Here is an 18,714-nt window from a genome sequence, read left to right as displayed (position 1 = left end):
TGTGTACTGCGCGGGTGCAACATGGTGACATACTCAGGAATCTGCGCTGCTCTCAGAACCCAAGCTGGAACCCACCTTCAACCCCCTCCCCGCCCCCAATGCAAACAAAGAGCCTGGCCGACAAGCAGAACCCCTCCCCCTACGCTTCTTTCCCCCTCACACCTCCTAAACCCAAACTCCCTAGGCCCCCCGTCCCCCCAGGAAAGGCAGGAGCTTGTACCCCTCGACACGCCGAGTGCAAAAGTGAGCAATCCCAGTGCCCTGGCGCCGCCCGCTCTGCGCCTCAGCAGCGAAGCCTAGCCAAACCCCGGGAGAACAAAGACTGCTGTCCCCTTGCCACTAGTGTCCAGTGGGAGTGGGCCTCCGCGGGAGGGGAAAGTTCCCTCCCTCCCCTTGCTGGGGTTCAGCCACCTGGACCCGGGCGTCCAACCACTGGTCCCCCGGAGTGTGCGTCTTGGGCTCGGGTCTCCACCGGCGGGTTGGGGAGGCGCAGCAGAAAGGGGCTCAGGCTGAAGAGAACTCAGGCAAAGGAAGTGGCGCCCCCAGCCCCTCTCCAATCCCAGCCTTTGCTTTTCTGAGGACTGGGATTAGCTCCCGATGTGAACTGGAGACAGCAGCCTTGGAGACAGGGGTGCTGAGAGAGGCACAGAAAGGGGGTGTGGAAATGCAATGGGGAATGGCAGGTGTCTTAGGTGCAAGTGTCCGCAAAGGCCACAAAGCAAATGCTGGATTGGGCTGGACTAGCCCTGGGAACCCCACGCACACTGAATCGCAGTGACTCATGCCCAGTCCACACTGTAGAAGTGGGGTCGTACCAGGGGTAGACCCAGCTTTCGTTCATGGGGCCCCAGTTCCTCCCTGAGCCCTGGGGGGGGCCTGCCTCCCACTCCTTTCCCTATTCCTTTCTCTCTCATCTCCTCCTTCTCGCCTCTCCCCATCTCTCAGAGCTTTCTTTCCCAGGAAATTCTAGGGCAATGCCAGCCCTCCCCCGCGGAAAGTTGTCAAAGTCTTCAGCTCAGGGCCTTTATCCTTTTTTCTAAATGGAGCTGTTTCTTTTCCAACTAGGCAAAGGGGTGAGGAAAGGCTTGGAAAATTTGTGGGGTTTAGATCTGTTGTCCTAAACGTCGGTGTTGCCATGGGCCTGGCTCAAGGCTAGAATTCAATCCCACCTGAAAGAGTAACTTTGGAAAGTAGAACTGCTGTTATGTATTTCCAGGGCTGTACTAATTGTGGAGGAGTCTCAAACATTCATTCATATGATAAAGGAACATGACTTCAGGATTGTTAAAAGGTTTTGGTTTCCACTGACGGCCCAGAGAGGTAAATGCAATAGAAGATTGTAGCGCCAAATTGATCTAGGGAAGTTATTCCCTTTTTGAATCTGGGGGTATATTGAGTATATCAAGTTTGTTTCTGGAACTTTGGTTCCTGAGTTCCATCAGGTGGTAACCTAAGGTTTATTTCAGGCTACCTTTGGGGACCCTGAAACCAAATTCATTCATAGAAAATGAGTTGCTGTTTTAGGAATATAATTTGCAATTGTCCAGGATGGGTTAACACATCTGGAAACCAGTTTTCTATATTTCAAGAATGAAAATTTTTACTAGGCGTATGTCATAACATTTTCCTATGTTGACTCACTTACCATACCTCTCTGTAGGAATTGGGTAATTAGCACTTGGAATTATGGTTGTAATTAGAACAAATTAGAGTAATTTTATAAAGCAACTTTTAAGAAGGGAGTTTACTTTCCCTAGGAGATGGGGAGCTTATGGCTGCTAAGAGCAAGTTTGCCATTTCAGCCTCTCTGTTGGTTGTTAAATTTAATAATTCAAAATAGTGAATGCATAGTAGTCATTAGTATTTTCTCCCTTTGAGTATGTGAAAAGTCTTGTATGACTAAATTTTTAAGACTAGTTTTTATGTTAGAGATAAAAGATACCAGGTCTATTTATCTTTTTGGCCAATAAAGTTTATTGATATTGACCATATTTATGAAGAGGTTTTGTTATTTACACATTTCCTATATATAGGTCATCTTTGAATATTTTAAGCTAAGGAACTCATTAGCATATCATTTGTAACATAGCAAGATGTAGGATCAAACATTTAATAGATACTTTGAATATATACACATTTAATTTTGAATAATGATGTGACAAATGATTGAATCAAGTCAAATAATTTAGAAACAGTTTTAATGAATTTCATAATCTGATTTCAGAGCCTACCACTCGTTTAAATTCAGCCTCCCACCTCATGAGTTGGGGCTCATTCCCAAAGCCTATCATAACTGCATAGAAGATTACTATAGAGTACAGTGTTTCTAAAGTTTTTAAAACTCAAGTAGAAGGTAATCAGTAAGTTATTTTTTGTTGCTGAATGAAATATGGCTTTAAGGACATATATATTGCTGATGGTCTTTCTAAATGGCATTTCTTCAGCTCATTGACATTAAGACCAGTGATGGACACTGATCTTTTGATAACCTTTTCAATAATGTAGCCAGACAAGGTAGGCTGTTCTCTTTGGGAGGGGCATGGAAATCTTAATTCTGTTTGAAACTATCAAAAAGGCCTCTTGTACACCTAGTTACTGTTTATGTATTATATTTATGCTTTGCATAAACTTTAAAATTGGCAGATGTGTATATTCTTTGGGTCATGCAGCTCTTGAAACACAGGATCTATTTCCATTTCACAGAAGAAGAAAACATAACATTTGTTTGTTCTAGCAGATACTTGCTTAGCTTTGACTAACTCTTCTCTTTGTCACATAAGATCTTTTGAGCAGTCCTCTGTTGGAAAAGCACTCAGTTAAGGCTGTGTCTGGTTTACTGTAACTGTATTCCTGTATCATCAGAAAACTTGTAGCTTGCTACAAGATAAAACGAAATCTTTTTTGAATTAAATAAAAGTGCTAGCCAATTCTCGATTTCAAAACCATTGTTTGGTTTGTAGCTACATGTTTGGAGTTGGTTGTGCTTTCCTTGTGCTTAGGCTGAGAGCTGCCATATCCAGGCAAGTTTCAAGGGCAGGTGGGCTGTGGGTTCTCTTGGTGAGGCAGCAATAGTGTCAGGCTGGGCTCATGCTGGCTGCTGGATGACAGAGGACAATTCCATGCATAGTCCAAGAAGCTAGCCACTTACACAGCTGTTGCTGTAATGGATTGTGGTGCCCACATATATTTATGGCCACAGCTCCTTTTTCGTTCACTTCTCATGCTTTCCCAACATTCTCTCTATTTTACCCTACCTAAGAAGGCCAGGGCGTTGTGGTCAGGCAGCCAGCACATCAAGGCTTGAGTCCTGAATGCCTTCCAAAAGATCATCTTGGTGTTGGTGGTTTACTTTAATAGATTCTGTCAAGTGTATTTCTCAGGCTTGAGCCAGGCAAAGCAGGTGTTTAGAAGTATTTTACTGATAGGAATGTGTGACGTTGGTGACCTCTTATTAAAAAGTAACAATTGTAATCTGTCTATTACTCATGTAGGAACTTATTTTTTCACTTTGTCATCATGGACCCATGGTTTTATGTACAGTGTCACAAACAACAAAGTCTCTTCCGTGCTGTAGGTGGTGATCATAGCTTTGGTGAAGAGGTGTGGCCAGGGAGATCTCTGATCAGAAATGTTAGTCTGTTCATGGGGATAGATGCAGAAGATAGATGCACAATGTCCCCAAATTCTCTTCATTATTATTTATAGTGGTGTGTAGTGTCTTTATTGACAGAAGCTGAAGCTAGAGGAAGTTGAGGCATGGGTTAGGGGTACTGTACCTTTTCCCTAACTTAGTACTCTTTCCTCTATGTTGCTTTTGAGTACAGTGCAAATCATTAAAAGGAGTTAGGATGCATCCTAGGGCTGGAGATGTGGGTGAGGTTGGAGTGGGAATGGATGTTGGATTGGGGTTTGGGTGAGAAGAAGAAAGTGAGCTGCGTGATGAAGGAAGGAGTTGAGGTCCATGCCCGCAGCAGAAAGATGTATGGTGGCCTGGAGGACAGGGTTAGGACTGGAGAGAGAATTGGAATCAGGGTTTAGGTGATAAGCCAGAGGGCCAATTTGTGAGGCAGTGAGTAAGAAGATGAAACTGTTAGCGTCCCAGGTCTCATTGCAGCTGTGCTGTTTTATGTCCAAATCAACTCCTCATTCTGGAAATTACAATCAACACAGAGCAACTGGAATGTGTTGCAGCTCTTCAAATATATCCAATAAAAAGGCTTTCTAGTGTCTGCTTCATTATGATTTATATTTTTGGAGTTGAGAAATTTGAAAGGAATGGAAAATAATTGCCAAGATTAAACAGTTCAAGGAAAAAAAATCACATGAATTAAAGTACAGTGTGTGGAGACATCCTATATGTCTATTACCTTGCTCAGCTTACGTTATTTTTGAAATGTGAGGATTAGGCACATAATATGGCTTTAGTAATTAGTACAGAGTACACACGTCTGCATAACTCATTTTCTGCAGTTACCGATTTACGTTTCCCTACCCGGAAGACACATCATCACCGAGATTTATCAGCATAGGCTGAGGAGTGGATTCCAGGCTTGTTGTCCTGTGTAATGTGGTTCATCTTAGTCAGCCTTCATCAACTTGAAATGTAGGTTATCTATTTGTGACAAATCAGTTCTACAAACCCAATCAAATCTTATTTCTGACATTTTTTAACTTGGCATTTTATCACTTTGTTGAATGTCATATCTTGATGAAACATTTCCTAGGGGGTGTGGATTTCCAGGTAAAGGCACTAATTTCTTAAAGAAAGTGAAACAACATATAGTAGTTGTTATGACACCACTCCAGCCCTCAGGTCCAATTTCTTGTTGAATTGGATGGACATTTTTTTCCTCTAAAGCAGTGTTTTCCAGGGTACTAACTCTGAAAATGGTGGTTTTATATTAGAAAAGAGATAAATTCTTGATTCTTGGGGCACGATGGAAACATGAAGGGCTATTTTATTATGGGAACTGGGTTGTAATACGCATTAAGCCTAAATTACAATTACTGTATGTTGAGATTGCTGGAAAGCAGTTCTCATGGCCTACTCTTGTCTCAGCCCTTTGAAATTACTTTTAACATTGATTTGCAAATGGAAATAGTATTAGTGTTAGGGGCTAATGACCTTCCCTGTGGGCAAAGGGCAGAGGGGAGTAGATGTCCTTGCTGACTGTTTTAAATTTGGCAGCACTCTTGGCTTCTTTTGGTGTACAGTTGTGGTTGACATTCTAAGGAGTATAGTAGGGCTGGCCTGAGCTAAGTGGCTTGCTTGGCCTGGCTCCAGAGTCATCAGATTTGGTGTAGACAATCACTATTTGGCCCAAAGGAATTCCTAGTTGTACATGTCTGCCCTTCTTTCTGGATCCTGTAAGTAGGACCTGGGAAGAAACAAAAATCCTTCTGGTTAAAGGCAGGCCTGGTCAGAGGCTGAATTAGAAAAAACGTTAAATTTTTAAAAATAGTACAAACCTGATTTCCTCTTTTTGTAATTGAAGTTTACCTACAGTAACATACACAAATCTTAAGTGTGCATCTTGATGATTTTTTACAAATGTTTACAGCCATGTAATCAACAGGAAAGTCAAGACATAGGATATTTTTATCACCCCAGAAAGTTCTCTCATGCTCCTTTCTAGTCATTATCCTCTGAAAGGCAACTACTATTTTGATTTCTATCATCATCTATTTTGCCTGTATGTACTCTTTGGTTTCTTTCTTTATATTCTTCAGCATATTATAGGGGTACAAATGTTAAGGTTAAATATATTGCCCTTGCCCCCCCTACCCTCTTGAGTCAGAGCTTCAAGTGTGACCATCCCCCAGTTGGCGAACTCATTATGTATGTATATACCCATCCCCTCCCCCCTCCCTTTCCAGCATGCTTCCTTCACTTGTTATTACCCCTTCTTTTTGTGTCATCCTCTGGTTTCTTGGAAGACCCCCACCCTGCCCGACCGACCGTAGGACACAAAATAGGGTCTTGTACCTGGTTGGGCTACTTAGGAGTAGTTGATGAATGACCTGGGCGAGGTAGGGAATCCCTTTAAGCAGTGGTATGTTTTATTCATCATTTAATAATGATAACAATAATGAACACTGATGTCATTATTATTGTAAGCTTCTAAATTATTGAGCACTATTTACTATGCAAACATTATTTTTACATATATCTTAGTTAATCCTTATGACAGCCAAATAAAGTACAATAGCTATTAATGCATATGGACTTAGAGATGAGAAAATTTAAATTCATGGAGATTGTGTAGCTTGTATGAGGTCACACAGCTAATGATTTGCAAATTACTAGCACAGTACTTGGCCTTGTAATTATCAATAAATGTGGAATGCAAGTGCAGTGCTCGTATAAAAACTCATTGGTCCTATGCTTTGCTCACTTCTTGTTTTGCTGTCATATCGGAAGGCAGTGTGATAGAGAAAGGCTTTGTCAAAGCCTCTTGGCAGCTTAATCTGATAGATACCTGGGGATATTTACATTTTACCCAAGTATTGCTGGAGACAGAGCTTTTACTCAAAGAAATCAATCATCAGTGGTTGACTTTCTAACACCTATATAAGTTGGGGGAGTGATTTTGGTTGGGGTCCTAAAAATAATAGTATTTTCTAAGCACTGACTATATGCCAGGGATTTGACATGAAATATCTTATGAAATCTTTGTAACAATTTATGGAGTATAGATATCCATAGTATTCCCATTTGGCAGATGAACAAACTGAGTCTCAGAGACTAGGGCCATCCCAAGGTCATTCAGATAGGAAGATGGGTGGAGTGAGGATTTGAGCCAGATTTGATTGACTCCAAGTCTACCTCCTAACCTCTAACCACTATGTTATACTGCCTTCCTAGACAGCACAGTTGATGCTTTTCTAATCCAGGCTTGCACAAAGTAAAAAATTACTTTCATTCACCAAAACGGACATAATTAGGAAGAATGTGTCTATACAAATGCATGGTTGCTCCAGGGCTATTGTCTTTGTTCAGCTGAACAAATCTCTAAACATTTCTTGGCTTTCTATACCAGGCATTGTAGTGAACCTTGGTATACAGAGATGAAAGAAACCCATCCTATCAGAATGCCCTTTCTTTTCCCCATTTGACCTTGGACATTTTGGCTTTTCACTTTCCAATGTGTATCTCACCTCACTTGGCCATTCTGTTGAACCATTGCTACAGGACATTGGCCAGGTGATTGTAGCCTTCATGATTTAATAGTTTGTCGGTTTGAAAATAATGGTCCTTTTTTCCAGAACTGTATGTGAAAGCTTGTTTCACTGGTGTTTTCAAGATTACACTTCTTCTTACTTCACTGTTGAGTAAAAACCACTTGTTTATTTTATTTTTCATTATGTGGCATATGCTTTTAGTCTGTCTCTCATCAGAATCATATGTCTCATTTCCCTTCTCTGCTCTGCCTTTCTCTCACCCCTACCCTGTTCTCCCTTTCTCTCTCTCTCTCTCTCTCTCTCTCTCTCTCTCTCTCTCTCTCTCTCTCTCTCTCTCCCCTCCCCTCTTTGCCCTCCCTCCCTTTCTTGTCAACAGATGTCAGTGGTTTTTATTAACCGGATGGGGTTCCTTAGAGTGTGCTGAGCTCATTGGAGGATTCTCATTTTCTCATTTCTGGATTTTTCTCCTTTGATACCCGTATTAATTGCAGTGAAAGAAATGCCCCCTGCCCAAAGTGTAGCTCCATGGAAGAGGCTTTTTACTACTTATATAACTCATTTTAAATGGGAAAATAAAAAAGTGCGAGCTTTATTTTTTATACTATTTATGCTGCCTTCAGTTAGATAATATTTCCAAAAATACATCTTGTTAACAGAGACACACGCCTTGAATGAGCATATTAATTATAGTTCTCAAAGTTGGGAATCATTTAGTGTTTCTCTATGCTGCAGAACCTATGTTTAACAGCTGTAATTAACAGTGATGGGTTTATTGCATAGCTATAGGTAAGTTTAATAACAAACACGAAACCCAGTTCTCAAAACTCTTTCCAAATAATGTAGGTAGCATTTGTACTGCTCTGAAACTGAGGGTTAGTAAACAGCTAGAGTTCTTAAAATATTTATCTTGCTGTTAAAAGTAGAAGTAAACAACCTAAAGAAGGCAGGCTGAGTGCAGTTCTTGAATATGCCCATAGATATTTTCAGAATCTTCTTTCAACTATGACTTTGAAAGTATTGAGAATTGACCTGTTTATTTTGCCTTTGATTCTCTATGTGTATGCTTGCTTGAACGTTAAGGCTTCCAAGAGCTCTGGAATTTGTGAGGGGTTTTCGGAGCTCTGGGAACGATGCGAGCCATTCTCTAGAAACAGGGGAGGGTGCTCCTAGATGCTCTTATTACAGGGAGCATTTGTTTTCCGACTAGCTGGGAACCGAACGATCGTGCTGAACGGTCTGGTCAACAAGCGTCCCTCAGTCGCCGTGAATCTGGCAGGCGGGTTTATTACAAACCTTAGTGTGCTCATTAACCTCGTGATGTGGTCGCTGCCTAAAAAAGAAACACGGAAAAGTTGTGTCACCGAAGGTGAAACTTGGCGAATAGCTGCTCGGCGAGCCAGGCATGACAAAGCTCCTTCCGGGCGGCAGCGGCAGTGGGAACCAGGGGGTTTTGCCTGCTTGCCCTCTGTGCCCACAGCCCAGCCTGCTCCCGTGGAGGTGCCACAAAGGGAGCCATGGCCCGGGCCAGGGCGCCGGGGCAGGCGTTGTGGCGGCCGCAGGAGGAGGGAGAATGTGGGCGCCCGGGTGCAGCCCACGGCCTCCTAGTCTAGACCGCTGGCGTGTTGCCAGTGGGAGGCAGCGGTAACATGGTGGCAGCCAGAGCAGCGCTGGGGGTGGCTGGGCGGGGTCGAGGGAGGCCTCCTCCTCCTCCCGCCTCACACCTATCCAGGCCGTCCTTGTTGTCCTATTGCTGTCCTACCCCCTACCCACCCACTGGGTGCCTCAAAGGCAGATACGGAAGACCAAGATTCCAATCAGAGCCTTGAAGTCAGTCAGGGCTTGGCCAACACAAGAGCTTTGCTTTCTCTGTCTTCTAGTTAATGCTAATTTGATTTTTGCTATTCAAAAACCTGAGGATGCATCTTGAGCAGTTTTGAATTTATTTGTGTGTTTTTATTTTGCATTGCCTTTTCAGATTGCAAAATAATGCACATTTACCAGAGACTATTTGGGATATCATAAAAGCAAAGAGAAGAAAGTATCACACAACTTTCCACTACCCAGTTAACTTTTTGAGGTTTTCCTCCTAGTCTTTTTTCTCTGCATATTATAATACACACATAGACATGGATGATTATTTTTAAGTATGTGTGTGGGATCACGCGGAATCTACTGTAACTGCTCTTTTTTCTCAACATCTTATAATGTTATTCTATGTCATTAAATAAACTGCACCATCATTCTTAGTGTGTACACTGGGTATGGAATTGGGGGTGACAAAGGAGAGGTGGTGATTTTGTGCCTGGAGTGTGAAAGGTTTTTTTGCACTTTCTTGAGATCTTTCTCACTGGACTCCACAAGCATTATTAGTATTTTATAAAAGTACATATATGAATATGCACATATATGGGGCTATCTATATGCATGTATAAATCTGTAAATACAAAATTAAATACATGTAGACAGCTATCCATAGGTCTAAATAAATACACAACAAATATGCTTAGAATAAATCTTGAAAGAATATACACCAAAAGGAATATCTGGGTGGGTGGCACATGGAAGCTTATAGTTTTTAATCATATTTTCTATTTTTCTCTACAGTGGACATATATAATTATATTAATGGTATAATAACAGATAATATAAATAAAATATTGCTTATTATCTTCTAACTGACTTTTCTGCTCCAGCTCCCATCATTCCTTGATCCAGAATGCCCTTCTTATTATTTCTACATTTTATAATCCTTCAAGTCCAAACTTAACCTACATCCTCCAGGAAGCCCTTCTTCTACCCTCCCAGCAGGGCTTACTCCGCGTACTGGGCTTCTGAGTCACCTGTCTAGCAATCACTGTGGGCTTACTTTGGGTATATCTCATGCTTAACTTTTCACCTGTTTATGTCTTCTCACCCAGAATAGATTGTAATCTCAAGGGTCCTTTTCACAAAACAGGTGCTTGATAAATGTGTTACTGACAAGGCTCAGCATCCCTCCTAGGTTTCTTTAAATGTTCCTGTATCTTTGAAACTGTACTAAAAGCCCTTAGAATGACAGCAACAATCTAGGTGGATTTAATATTACTAATTTAATTTGGGGTACCGTTGCTATGCCACAATGGGCCATCTTCCACATAAAAATGGCTACATGCTCAGGAGTTCAAGACCAGCCTGAGCAAGAGCAAGACCCCATCTCTACTAAAAATAGAAAGAAATTAGCCAGGCAACTAAATATATATAGAAAAGATTAGCCGGGCATGGTAGCTCATCCCTGTAGTCCCAGCTACTTGGGAGGCTGGGGCAGGAGGATCGCTTGAGCCCAGGAGTTTGAGGTTGCTGTGAGCTAGGCTGACACCACGGCACTCTAGCCCAGGCAACAGAGTGAGACTCTGTCTCAAAAAAAAAAAAAAAAAAAAAAATGGCTACATGGCTAAAAGCATGGATTTTAGAGACTTGGGTTCACATCTAAGTTCCTTTACTTATTTGCTGAATGATCTTGGTCCAATAACTTTCTCAGCTTTAGTTACACCAAAATGAAGATAATTATATTGATCTCATATGATTATTTTAAGGATTAAATGTGATAATATATGGAAAACATCAAAGATCATGCCAGGTACATAGAACTTGGTCAATGCTGACACTGATAATATTACTGAAATAGTGATTCCCATATTGGTTATTCAAGGTAGAGGATTCTTGTTAGAGGGCTTTTTGGTGATAGAAACAACTCTATAGATTCACACATCTGTCTGACAGTCATACCCCAATTTAAGGGATTTCAGTTATTCTAATTCATGTATTAATTAATTCATCCACTGATTTACTCAATAAATATTTATTGAACCTTCTATGTGCCAGCTGCTATTTTAGACACTGAGAATACAGCAGTGAGCAGAACAGATAACTATCCCTGCCTTCATGAAGTTCATATTTTACAAGTTTACTTCAGGGAAACAGACTTTCAGTGCCCAGAGAACTCTGCTCCATGCTGATGGTATGTCAAGTAGTGAGTGATCTGGTGCCCATCACAGCCATCTGGGTTTGGGCAGGCCAAACTACCAATGAGGTGACCTGGATGGAGTGCGATATGGGTTGTTAAATCTGTGATTCAAGGACCACTAAAATTGTGGTTCCTGAACCTGCTTGGGTATCAGCATCACATCCCACCACATATATCCCACCATGAGAATTTGATTCAGTAGATCTGGGTATGAGGCTTAGGAAGCCATATTTTTGCTAAGCTCCTTAAGAGGTTGTAATGCACAATTGGTTTAGGGACTTGCTGCTGCTGAGCAGTGTTTCTCAAGTTTGTCTAAAATTAAGAATCACCTGTAGGATTTGTTTTTTTTTTAAAAAAAAACTCAATATTCCTCCTGATCTATTGAATCAGAGCTTTAGGAAGAGAGCCTGGTAATCTGAGTTGTAAACAGTGTCCTGGTGATTCTTATCATTAGACAAGTTGGGGAAACATTTTCCCAGAGATAATCACAGGACCCCTGGAAATTACGTGTAAATGTGCATTTTTCAGGTGAGCAGGCTCTATGGCTTTCAACAGATTCTCAAAGTGGACAGTGACTCCAAAAATGTTACATCAGGTAGAGCCCTGAAATCTAGGCCCAGAGTTGTTTGTCATCTGTGTGTTTTCGGTTTCCTCCTGGGTTGAATTAACCTTAAAGATCCTCCCAGTCTGACGCCTCTTCTACATGCAAATATTCTGCTCAGAAGCCTCTTTTCTCTCCTTTTGTGCCTCTTTTCTGTAATTGCCAATCTTGCCTCCATTATTCCTCTTGCTGGTCTCTCATTAGGAGAAAATGGGGAAGAAAGAAAATTTCAAAGCCTGGGCCCCTCTAGAGAGGGCAGGGATTGGAAGGAGCTTTGGGCATGCCATTCAGAGATGGAAATCCCAGCACAGCTGTTAGCATGGCATAAGTCAATGCCAAATATTTTTTGACCCTTATAGTGGCTTGAACCTCAGTGGATCTTCACGTGGTGGGATAAGGGGTTGGGAATGGGATTCTAAGATATTCCTCTGCCAGTCCAGAGCAGGATGATGTGGGACGGGTAAGATAATTCTCCTTCTGCTTGAACGTCACTTTCCCTGCCTGTGTTTGGCAGTGGGTGGGGGTGGGAGGTGGGAGCAGGAGTGTGAGGATTGAGCCAGGCTTAGGTGCATCCCCACCTCTTCTCATCTTTCAGGCCCCAGTGTCTCTGTAATTAGTTCATGACCAATCAAGTACATTGACCTATTACTGCTAGTTACTTTGAGTTATAAATGGTTTTTATTTCCTCTGTGGAATTGGGGGTTCAGGCTGTATAGGATGACCTGATTTGTATCACAAGAGCCTTTGGGACTTTGACAGATTTCACCATTTAAAAAACACCCAGCTTCTTCCCTCCACCCCACTGGACATAAAAGCAACCTTTGAATTTATGGCACAAAGAGCATGTCTTTAAAGGGCAGCATGCACAAAAAGGGAGGAAAAGGAAGTAAGGCAGTTCATCTTCTTTTCTGAGGCCATTGTCTCCGGACAAGTGACAAAACTGAATACCTTTAAAAATCTTGTATTGATTTTTAGTGCAGAGGCATCTCTCTAGGATCTGAAAACCCTGGTAGAAGATAATAAACTTGTTCCCTTGCCTCTGAGCCAGAGTTGAGTTGCTTCACTTACATGGCTGGCTAGAAATGAGAGTAGTTGCTCTTCTGACAGTGAGACTTGGTCCAGGATGGATCTCTCTTGACCATATTGTATATAAGTGAGGCTCAGTTTATGAAAACCTTATATATACAAATTGGACTCCAGTGGTGAAAGGGGAGGTTGTTACAATATTGGAAGAGTTATTGTTTCATGAAGAGTTTTTCTTTTAATAGCATCATCTTTAGTGTACCTGCCTGTTTCTTTAGGGATCAAGGACTACTTGATTTAAAAGAAATAAATAAAAGCTAAGTCTAGAGGCCTCTTGTTGAAGCATTTGAGTTTCCTACAATTCAATCAGAAACTGTTGCTTGGAGTAGCTGGTTTTGCTTCCCAGATTCTTCTTGTTAAAATTTTAATTATTTAAAATTTTTTGTTGAAATAAAATATACTACGCAAAATTGACTATTTGAACCATTTTTAAGTGTCCCGTTCTGTGGCTTTAAGTCTATTCAAGTTGTTTTGCAGCCATTGTCACCATATTCCCCAGATTCTTAATAATAGATTATAATGGCTGGAAGGGACCTTAATCATCATTTGGTCCAATCTTCCCATTACAGAGAAGAAGAATCAGGCCCACAGTGAGGCAGTGACCCACTCAAGGTCATAGAGCACGTTAATGGCAGGGTCCTAGCCCAGTGTATTTGTATGTTTACATAGTGACAGATTCAGGCAGGTGGCCTCCTTTACTGATGGCAGAATTAAAGATTGGTTTAAATATTTAGGATTTTTTATTTTTTGTTTCATCAAGCAAGCAACTGATCATTATGGTTTGGAGCCAAAGGCCCTTCAGACACCATCTAGTCCAAATTCTTTATTTAAAATATTGGCTGTATTTGCCATTTCTTAATCCAAGTTGAACTATAAAAAGATGCTAACATTCTAATTTCAAAGATACAGGAGAATTCTCCTCTAGCCTTCCTTCCACTGACCCCATGCCACTCCATGGTTGAAACCAGGTCCTTTGTGGGTGGCTGTTATTAATAAGCTTTCCTTGGGATGTTTACAATAACTGTGGTGACCTAAATAAGTTTGCTTGTATTGTTTTCCCCCCACAAAGGCAACAACAAGTTTTAAGAGTATGTTCATCTTGTCTTTTACCAATGTACTTATCCCTAACTAAAAGAACTGAAGCATTGCATTTTTCTTATTTATGTATTAAGTGAGGAAACCTTCATTAGATAGAGTATAGAATTTCTACACAGGTTACACATATGGGGCCTTTGGGTACCACAGCCCTGTTTTCTTGAAGGCGAGTTTCAAGACAATATACCACATAGCACTGTAGCATGATCCTTCTTTAAAATTTTATTTTTATTTTTAATTGTGGTAAAATACACACAACATAAAATTTACTATCTTAACCATTTTTAAGCATATAGGTCAGTAGGGTTATGTATTTTCACATTGTTGTGTAATCGGTCTTCAGAACTTTTTTATCTTGCAAAACTGAAACTCTATAGCTGTTAAACAACTCCCCATTTCCTGCTCCCCCAACTCCCTGGTAACCACCATTCCATTTTCTGTTTCTATGGCTTTAACTACTTTAAATATCTCATGTATGTGGAACTATACAGTGTTTGTTGTTTTGCCATGGATGTATTTCATTTAGCATAATGACCTCGAGGTTCATCTATATTGTAGCACGTATCAGAATTTCCTTCCTTTATAAGGCTAAATAATATTCCATTGTATGGATAGACCACATTTCGTTTATCCAGTCACCCATGGAGGGACATTTGGATTGCTTTCATCTTTTGGGTATAATGAATAATGCTGCTATGAACATGGGTGTAGATCTTTTTTTAATTGATGGGACAAGTGGCTTTAACATATTCGGGTTGTTTCTTCAATTTTTAGTGTTAGGTTATCAAAATAACATGGTGAATAAAATGAACAAAGAACCCAAATGTCAGAAACCTGGAGTATTGAGGTGCCAATGCAAATGATTGCATGTTTGCAAACCAAAAGAAGTGAGAATAGGACTTTTCTGGGTCCTCTTGGGTCTACTTATTGTTTATGTTTACTTTTGTACAGTGATTCTTTGTGGGAAAATGTAGTTCCTCTTGTGATAGCCTCCATGACCCTTTATCACTGCACTTAGACTGGATTGTGCCTTCCTGTGCCCTTTGACATATATTTCCATTTTCCTTTGTATGTCTTTCCCACTGCACTATAAACTTTTTGAGCTCAGGGACCTTGTCATTCATTTCTAGATTCCCAGTACTTAGGACAGAGCCTGACACATCAAGTAAATGTAATAAATACTTGTTTGAGTAGAAATTTGACTCATTTTGTCATTTGGAAAAAATTAACTTCCTAGTTAGTCTTGGAACAATTTGACATTTTTATTTGTTTCTATTTGTTTCTTCTATATGTAAGACATGGCTCATGTTTAGGAGCACAGATTAGGCTTAAAAGTATGTAGCAATTAGATTTTTTTTTCTGTACCTTTTGTGGGAAGTTGGAGAAACATTTGTTAAATACTTAGCATTAAATGGAAGAAATATCCACACCTTGACTTTAGTTTTGATTTGGGTAGGTCCCTCTGATATTTCCACTGTCCATTCTCTCCTCCCAGCCACCTCTGAAGATGCTATGCACAAGAAGTATTGTGTGTGGCTTTGGGTTGTGCAGCTAGTGCTGTGAGTGCTGTATTTGTATCAGGGCACAGATTTCCCACTCTACGTATTGGCTCCTAAACCTTGTTTTTCATGCCCCCTGCCTTCTTCTGAGCCCTCTCCAACATCTTTATAAGTTTCCAGAAGTAGAAATCTCCCAAAGTAGGCTCTGGTTTCTAAGAAAGCTTCTAGCAATATTTAATGTATATTTTTCGCCATTGATGGGCAGAAAGCATGAAGGTACATTTATTTTCAGGTGATAGAAAACACTTTTGAGACATATACCTGAGAATCTATACTCTATTCATTCAAAGAGCATCAACCATATGGCAAATTCAGTGCCAGGCACTGGGGAAATATTGATGAGGAAAAGTCCCTGTTCTTGCTCTTACGGAGATGACAGTGGGAGAAATAAACAAGGAAGGAGCATCCTAACTGGGGAGCACAGAGGGCTAGGGAAGCTCATAGGAAAGGGAGCTGACATAGTTGGGTGATGGTAGCAGAAGGATCATTAAACTTGACACCTGAAGGATGAGTAACAGTTTGTCAGTTGATGAGGAGGAACAAAAGTGCCCTGGAAAGTGGGAACAGCACACATAAAGGCTGGGAGATGAGTAAGAAGATAGCTTACTTAGAAGGCTGATGGAAGTTCATTATTCCTAGAGGAATGAGTCACCTTAGTTACATGGATAGTCCCTGCATATGCTGAATTATGCCACTCTCATTTCAGTGGACAGTCTCATTGATTCCAATTTTAAAGAAGGTATATCAAAAGTACCACTTTTTCCATGCATTAACAAGGAGGTTTCCAAATAAGAAGAAATCTATGGAGAGAGTAGCAAATTCAATAGTAACTTAATGTACTTGTTTAAATGCCAGCTGTGAACAAAACTTCAGGATGCTATCATTTTCAATGAATAAAAGTCATTAGATCTTAAGTAGAAGCCTGTTTTTTTCTACTAGGATTAGAGTTCTTGGGGTTTTGTTGATTGTGGGCTCCATGATCAGAAATCCCTATATCTGTCTGCAACCGTGATTTTCTTTTATTGGTAACATGAATGAGGGATGGCTTCTTAGCTATTTAGAATATTGATTATTTAGTAATAAGACACAACCAATCTAGAATGAAGCTTAATCAACTTTGCACAAAACTACATAGTTACATGGCTACTGTTAGTAGGTCATAAATTTTTATCAAGTCCGAAAGACCATTGATATTTAACAGATAATACCATTCTTGACAGCGTGGGGTGTAGTCAGGCAGAACACAACTCATTTCTGACTTCAAGTTACATAACTCATGTTTACTTTCAGCTTTGACTTACAGCAGTTGCATGAAAGTAAATGTACTTTCAAAAATAATGCCCAGACGTTGCCACACAGAAATTTCAGGATAGTTCCTTTCATATCACTTATTCATTCAATAAACATGTATTGGGTACTACCTTTCTACAAGACTTGATTCTAGATATTGGTCAAAGGTGACTAAGCTATAGATTGTCCCTGCCATTGAAGGGCTCACAGTCTAGTGGGGAAAACAGACAAGGAAATATCAATAGTTGATTGGGACAAACATAGTGTGACCAGTACTATAATAGGGGATGCCACAGAAGCTGTGCAAGCTCAGAGGAGGGCAGCTAACTCAGCCTTGAGGGGTCAGGGAAGGGTACCTGAGGGGAGAGATCAGCTGAGATCAGAAAGGATGAGTTTGGACCAGGTATGGCAAGGAGGAAGCAGGAGAGAGTTTCAATCGGAGAAAAACAGCACATCTGAAGACAAAGAAGTGAGACGAATAGAGGGAAGGAAAGGAGAGAGAAAGAGAGGGAGAGGGAGGGGATTTGGAATGTAGATATAAATGTCAACAACTGCATGACATGCATTATAGCTAGAGAGGCATGAGGTGTCCCTGCAGAGGTAGGCAGGGGCTGGCACACAAAGGCATCAAAGGCTTTGTCTATCAGGATGAGGAGTTTAGATTTCATTTCAAATGCACTGGGAAGGCTTTGGAGGGTTTCATCATGGCAAGCCTGATGTACACTTTTAAAATGTCTTTCTGGCAAGGAAGGTAGTGAGAAGGCTGATGCAGTGGTCCAAGCTGAGACTTGGTAGGGTAGGAATGAAGATAAACAGTGTCTACATATTGAGAGCACTATTCAGGGATCGAGGGAGGTTGGATTTGGTGCCAATAATAACATGAATAGTACATTGACATCTCATTTAATTAATGGGGAGAGAGAGGTCAAGAATGATGACTCTTATGTTTCTGGAATTCAGTCCCAACTGTAGCACTTATAAACTGTGTGATTGGGCAGCATCACTTCTCTGCATCTCCTTTTCTTCATCTCTTACGTTTCCCCACTCTGATTGCAGGCTGATTTTCAATGGTGATTCATAATGACCCTAATATCCTTTACTTCTAAGGTACATAGCAAACCCTCCATAAATATTGGTCAAATAAATGAACTGGCATTATGTAGATACATTCTTATGCAGGTGCATTTCCTGGTTAGGTACAGATTAGCATATTTAATCTTTCTTATCTGGAGCTTACTGCTGGGAATATGTTTTCAAATGAGGACTAAACTAGTCAAAAGTGGAAATAAAACCTTAGAGTGAGTGTGGTATAATGGTCCCCCTTATTGGACTGGGACTTAAGAACTCAGATTTTCCCCCTACTTTACTATTATCTTGCCTTTATTTAATGTGACAGAAAATCACTTAAGTGCTTTATGTCAATATTAACATTTTTAAAATATGGATGATAATGACAGATCCTGACTTAAGTTTTAGGGGTGCTATTATTAACAAGATAATAGCTTTTAATCATTTGGTGTTTACAATAGACCTTTCCCCTAATAACTTCCAGGTGTTATTGGAAGTGGCATAAGGCAGAGGAACAGAAGCCTCTGAGGAGCTTTTGCAGAGAATCTATGTCTTGACTCTATCCCACACTTACTGCAGTTGGGGGTATGGGCTGGACACACACAGTGGACTCCCACTGTCTAGGGGCTTCTTCTCTACTCTTTCTAGGGAAGAGAATCCACTCTACATAGTCTTGTGCAACATGGTCTTCTCTTATTTCGGAAATACCAAATGTAAAAGCTAAAACCATAACTGGTGAGAATCCAATCCTAGCAAAGGGGAAATGTACAGGGATTGGTACTTGTATTGATAAAGGCTAGATCCTAAGGTCAACACTGCAGAGACACACTGAT

At 40.7% G+C, this 18,714-nt stretch overlaps 1 protein-coding gene across 3 annotated transcripts in view; it reads left to right on the top strand.

Annotated features, from left to right (window-relative positions):
• The window catches only part of FGF13 (fibroblast growth factor 13), a 538,338-nt gene that overhangs the window by 1,859 nt on the left and 517,765 nt on the right, over positions 1–18,714 (top strand). The gene's annotated exons all lie outside the window — the stretch shown is intronic.

The sequence above is a fragment of the Microcebus murinus genome, chromosome X, assembly GCF_040939455.1.
Source record: "Microcebus murinus isolate Inina chromosome X, M.murinus_Inina_mat1.0, whole genome shotgun sequence".
In the NCBI taxonomy this organism is placed as follows: Eukaryota; Metazoa; Chordata; class Mammalia; order Primates; family Cheirogaleidae; genus Microcebus; species Microcebus murinus.
This window is presented reverse-complemented; position numbering and strand designations above follow the sequence as displayed.